The 6653-nt window shown below is 37.6% G+C and overlaps 1 protein-coding gene across 33 annotated transcripts in view; it reads left to right on the top strand.

Annotated features, from left to right (window-relative positions):
• Positions 1–6653, top strand: part of ENOX2 (ecto-NOX disulfide-thiol exchanger 2) — a 263608-nt gene that overhangs the window by 239266 nt on the left and 17689 nt on the right. The gene's annotated exons all lie outside the window — the stretch shown is intronic.

The following is a 6653-nucleotide window of genomic DNA, read 5'->3' as shown; positions in this document are numbered from 1 at the left end:
AATATCCACAGTAGCTATAGTATCTTCTTATTCACTCCCATCTTCCATCACAGTACTGAATTAAAATTGGACTTTCTTCTCTTAGAAGGGCTAGACATTTAGGTAGCATTGTCCTATATTTGATTTGGATTTATTAATAATATGTTCTATAGTAAGAATCATAAGAGAGCTTACACATAAATAGATAGCTAGCCAAACATCTTAAAAAGTAGATTCCCTACATCACGTATACCTTACACCAAAATTAGTAACAAATGGATTTAAGATTCAAATGTAAAAAAAAAAAGAAAAGAAAAGAAACACAGCAAAAGAAATTCTGGAAAATGTAGGAGTTGGTTATATAATTTGGGATGAAGGTCTCCAAAGATAGAAATCATAAAAGATACTTTTAATAAATATATCTTCATACAAATTAAATATTTTTCTTTAAAGAATCACAAAATTTAAAAAGACTCTACCAACTAAGGGAAAATATCTATATGTGACAATCTACCTATCTGCTGCCTTTTATCATGGTTACTTAGGGATTTATTAGGAACCAAACAGCAGTCTACAGACAGATGTCTGGGTAAAGGCTTTTGCTCTTACTTACTATAGTCAGGACCTCACTATGAGACAGGCCATGACGTGGGTCCCCAGTAAACTCATAATACAAACCTGTTGAACAATGTGACACTACACCACCCTACAATTTCATAACAAATCAGGGAGAGAATTACCAGAAGGGAGATTAAAACGTCACACAAAAGACTAGTGTTTTCAGGTAAGCCATTCTAAGTAGTCTTAGAAGTTAATAAGGTACCATGGACAGAGCATGAGACCTAAAGCTAGAGCACCTGAATTCTAGTCCCAACTGTGTTCCTCTTGACTCAGGAAGGACTTCTGTCTCATTGAGCTCAGATTCCACCCTTGTAGGAAGTATATTATACAACCATTTAACATGAATGTTGGGATGGCTAAATGAATTCATTCATTCACTTAATAACTGTTGCATGCCAAGCACTGTGCTAAACATTGGAGATAACAAAAAATATATAAATAAATAAACAAACAAACAAACAAACATTGGAGATATCATAACAAACTGTCCCTACTCTGTGTGTGTGTGTGTGTGAGAGAGAGAGAGAGAGAGAGAGACAGAGACAGAGACAGAGATGGAGAACCAATTTATTATAATGCAAATCAGAATTTCTTGGTTCCAGTACTTGCATATTGAAGTCAGCAGTTCTATAGCCACTTGAGTGGTCCTAGAATCTTCATTCCATGAACAGAAACTCTTAAGGAAAGAAAACCACCAGATTAGACTTTTTTAAATTTATTTGTTTAGACTTTTTTTTAAAGATTTTATTTATTCATTCATGAGAGACACAGAGAGAGAGAGGCAGAGACATAGGCAGAGGGAGAAGCAGGCTCTATGCAGGAAGCCTGATGCGAGACTCAATCCCAGGACTCCGGGATGATGCCCTGAGCCAAAGGCAGACGCTCAACTGCTGAGCCACCCGAGTGTCCCAAATTAGACTTTTAAAAAGACATTTGTAGCTGTTACATATGTATTTACTGTATTTCTGCCATATGTTAGATCCCTAAATATCTAAACCTCCATATATATTGAATAAATCCTTTGTAATCAGTAGATAGTTAGCATTTTCAGAACAGTGAACTAATTACTGCAAATGCATACAATAAACTTACAGCTAAAAAAAGTTTCATAATAATTGAGCTATTCAAATTACTTAAGTGCTTAGCTAACATGTTTTATAGCTGACTAATCTTTGACTTATAGAACTATCTCCATCTCAGTATCTACAGTATTGTTTACGGTGTTAATTCAGTGTTATCCTGAAATGAATGTAACCATAAGTTTGAATATTGGCTTGATAAATTGCTGAATTTGAGGAGTTATTGGGGGAGGGGGTGTGTATGGGAGATTCAGATTAAATGCACTTACTAGTGTTATATAATTGCATTTTGCTTCTGTATCTCTTTTGAGTTAAAAGCTGTATTGGCTACTGCACAGAATCTTATTCATTTAGAGACTAGAAACTCCCTGACAGATCATCTTATAGCTATTTTCTTTCCTGTTCCACATGCCAGGATGCTGCTTTGTCAAATAAAGCTATCTACAATAGACTTAATGGAGCTTACCAAATAGCTTTTCTCCCAGAAGGTTTCAATTCATTTTCATTCAAGGACTTTTGTGCATTCTTCTTCCCCTTGATCGTATCTAATTTTGTTATCTTGCTTCTGTAGTAGTCAACTGCAGAAATCCTGCTCAATGTGAGCCAGTAAGTGGGTCCTCAGGTTTTATCTAAATCAGCTACATCTTTTAGTTTCACTTGGTTCCAATTAAAAGCGTAAGCACTAAATCTCAGAGTTGTTTTTTCTCTCTCCATGCTACCAGACTTGAATTCCAGGAGCCTAGAGCATATGTCTGGTTAAATTTTAGTCCCAGAGAAAGTAAGAGTCAAATCTAGCTGAGCAGCCTCAGTTAACCTTTCCTTGGAGTGCCACAAAATTTTTATTCTTCAAGGGACTCTGTATTACCCAGCCCATATTTGTGATGCAGTACTGGAAACCTTCTTGCTTGCCATAGAAGAAAGGACTGCTGTGCTCAAAGCAATATGTTGAAGAGGGGGAATCACATCAAAGCAAACCATGATAGTGTAAAACTATTTCATTCTATTGTTAGCTGTGATAAAAAGTGCATGTGCCCAGTAAACCTAAGAACAGCTGTTCCTTTTCAGCATCTATTGTCTGCCTTCTCCACTTAAACTAATGGTTCTCAGATTTGGTGTATATAAGCATCATTGGGCTACCTTTAAAAAATCAGATTTATGGGTCGCAAGGTTTGATTAAGTAGGTCCATAATGAAGTTCAGGTATTTGTGTTTTATCAGACATCCTAAACGATTTAAATGCTGGGAACACATTTGGAAAATATTGACTGAGATCATTCTCCTTTATTGTTCTAGCCAAAGTTTTCACTTCTCTTGGTTTTCAATCTCATTCCTTCCCTCCCCCCCCCACCTCTCATTATTCCCTGTTTTATTAAACAGTTTAATCAGTTAATTAACGAGGACTGCATCCTATAAGCTGATGGCAATAGAGGTGCAATGTCTGTAAATTTACATAAAATATAAGAAATACCACTTGGCACTAACCTGTAAGAATTTACTGCATTAGAATGCAACAAGGCCAAGAGATATTAGTGTGGCCAGAGTAGTTGCAGCCAGTGAAAATTGATCAGGACCTTCAAAGATGAATAGGTTTGGATGAGAAAAAGGAGAGTAAGAAAGTATCTTGATGTGGAGATGAGAAGGAATAGGGCTCAGAGAAGGAAACAAGGATGATGGGTATGGGGGATAAAAGATTGAGTGGACACGGTGGGTCCAGATTATGGGGAATCATGAATGCCATGGTTATATTTAGCATAATAGACAATATGGCCCTATAAACATGTCTCAATCACGGTGCTAGTATGATAAAAGCAGCATGAATTATATTTTGGGGGAATAGTTTTGAATAAAGACCCACCAGAGACTTTTATAGGAATTTAAATATGAAATGATGAAGCCCAGTGAAGGTAACAGGAACTAAGATAAAATGGTAAAAGGATGTAACAGAAAACATGAGATCAAAGATGCTAGGAGTCATTTCAGAAGAATAACTAAAGTCTTTGGTGCCAGATTAGATACAGATGATGAAAAAAAAAAAAGAATTTGAGATGAGGCTAGGTTTTCTAGTCTGGGTGATTGGAGGGTCAGTGGTCATATTAGTTCGCTAGGGTTACTGCAACAAAGTATCACAAACTGAGTGGCTTAAACAACAGAAGTTTGTTGCCTCACGGTTCTGGAGGCCAGAAGTCTGAGATTAAGGTGTCATCAGGGTAGGTTCCTCTTGAAGACTGTAAGGAAGAATCTGTTCCATGCCTGTCTCCTAGCTCCTGATGGTTTGTTGGCAATCTTTGAGACTTCTTGGCTTATAGTTGCATCACCCCAATCAATGTCTTCATGTTTACATGGCATTCTCTCTATTTGCATGTCTCTGCATCCAAATTTCTCCTTTCTATAAGTATACCAGTCATATGGTATGACTAATGACCACCCTATTGATCTCCTTTTAACTTGATTACCTCTGTAAAGACCCTATTTCCAAATAAGGTCACATTCTAAGGGCTTCAACATAAAGGTTTTTTTTTGGCGGGTGGTTACAAATTAAACCCATACTAGTAGCACTGACTAAAATGGACTGGTGCCTGGGACTGATTTGTGGAATATGAGATCAGTTTCAGACAGTAGGTAGTTAGGAAATAAATATAAAGGGTTTATATTGAAACCATGGTGAAGAAAGTAGAAGGAGAATATGAATGAATAAATGACTGTCAAAGACAAGTGAGAGAAAGAAAAGCAAAAGACTAAATACAGAGCTTTGGTGGCTGCCCACATTAAAGGAGAAGGAAAGAAACAGGAGTTTGCAGAGCAGTTAGAAAAAGAGCAGTCTAAGGGCACCTGGGTGTCTCAGTCACTTAAGCATCCAACTCTTGATTTTGGCTCAAGTCATGATCTCAGGGTCCTGGGATTGAGTCCCATGTCAGGCTCTGTGCTCAGCAGGGAGCCTGCTTGAGAATTCTCTGCCTACTCCCTAGCCCCTACTTAGATAGATGATAGGTAGGTAGGTAGGTAGGTAGATAATTTTTTTAAGAAAAAAAAATCCTAAGAGGCTGGAAGAAAACTGAAAAAGCATCAGATTATTGAGCCCACAAGAATTTATAGAAGTAGGAATAATCAAGATTATCAGATATTACCAAGAAGAAAGGAATCAAAGACAACATTGAGCAAGAACTATTTTAGTAGGGTGATAGAGGTAGGGGCCAGAACATACAACTTTAAGGAGAGAAGGTGGACAAAGACCACAAGTCAAAAAGTTGGATACTGACCAAAAGCAAATGCAAGCATTATAAATGGCAACTAGAATTTGTAACAAATTTAAAGTTAAGTTGTTGTTTATTGTTCAATAGAAGGGAAGGGGCCATGGAGAGAGTGAGGTTGAAGATGCTTGAGAGTGAAATAGTACTTATGGGTAATTATGGAAGTGGAATCCTAGAAAAGAATAGGAAGTGATCCAAACTCAGATGGGGTTTTCTTTAGAGAGGGGAGAATCCTCTTCCTCTGAGACAAGAGAGGTGAAGCTAAAGGGATATATGGATCCCATGCTGCTCCATATAGCAACTGTTGATTAGGGAAATGCTCTGGAAATGAGACCATAAGGAAACAGGAGCAGACCTGGAATAAATACCCTAGGTAGGATGGAAGGAAGAAATCAGTGAGAAATAAGAGACCCGTGAGCAAGGAACAACATGAGTCTGTATTGACCAGGACTGCCCAGCTCAGCAACTTCTTATAAGAGTCCTCTTCAGCCCAGGATAAGGTGCAAAGTTGAGTTGAGTGACCATGAGCTAGGAATTGGCATGGTAAGACTAGCCAAAGGTTTTCAAGAGGGTGAAAGTATATAAGGTACTAAGGAGTTTGCAGTGGAATCTGTTTAGCCAGAAAATAGTTAATGCTCTGGGTGAAGTTAGCCACTCCAAGAGATTAAAGGTCCCAGAAAACAAAGAGAGCAATGTCTCAGGGTGATGAGGGGCAGTGAGATAACTGAAAAATTAAGACATTGTGTTTGAGAGGCAAATTTAGAGATCTCAGAGGAGAAACAGTGAAGTCTCTGGTGCATCAATACTGGTAGAAGCCTCATTGGAGTAATAACCTGCAGAGGTAAGGCTAAGGAAAGGCTTTGGGAGGTGAGGGAATTCACCTAAAATTTTGCCTGAATTGGCCTACAACCACTCAGATCATCTCCCTCTATTTCTTTAAACTTTGTTCTTTTGGCTTTTTTCTTTGTGAATAATTCCAGCTCAAACTTTTTTAGGAACCTTGAGAGGAATGTTGCACATTTTCCCTTCTATAATTTGGTAACATTTGTTACACATCTTCCTTCAAAAATTTGGTGACATTGTAATGCAGCTTCGTGATAGTGGCCAACCCCCTGAATTTGATCCCATTAAAATTTTTGTTTTCTTTGTATTACCAAAGAAACTTAGGTGTTAATTTTTTAATAACATAAAATCCTTTTAGATCTTTTGTCATAGTAAAACATATCTGGGATTCTGCTCAGAGTGTCTCCCCTAAAAAGAAGAGTTCATAGCTACCTTCATATTTTCATATTGCCATGATGAACTGGCAGCTTTCAGATCTGAGGAGCCATCCCCATAAAGAGAAATGGTTTTCCCACATAGGAAATAGTCTAAAAGGAGCAACTGAGAACTAATGATGGCAAGGTATGAATAAATTCAGTATACTCTTTAGTATCAGAACTGATGGATTCACCCACTCAAACATATTATTAAAAGGTAATATTGAACTTTTCAATGTTCTGGCAATGTACAAAGAACTCCAACTTCAGAAAATGGACGCAATTAATATTAAGTCTGTGAAAGTAAAGACTTGGCACCCTCATTAAAATGACAAAAACCCTCATTTCAGGGAGTGGAAATACATTTCCTAAGTAAGATGCCCCGGTGGCATTAGAGAAGATCACATTCTCTTTTGCTTAGTGACAAGTCCAAACTGGGGAGATTATTATCTGTTCACACTTGGCTTC

This window comes from Vulpes vulpes, chromosome X (genome assembly GCF_048418805.1).
Source record: "Vulpes vulpes isolate BD-2025 chromosome X, VulVul3, whole genome shotgun sequence".
In the NCBI taxonomy this organism is placed as follows: domain Eukaryota; kingdom Metazoa; phylum Chordata; class Mammalia; order Carnivora; family Canidae; genus Vulpes; species Vulpes vulpes.
Note: the sequence above shows the minus strand (reverse complement) of the source record. Positions and strands in the feature narration are given on the sequence as shown.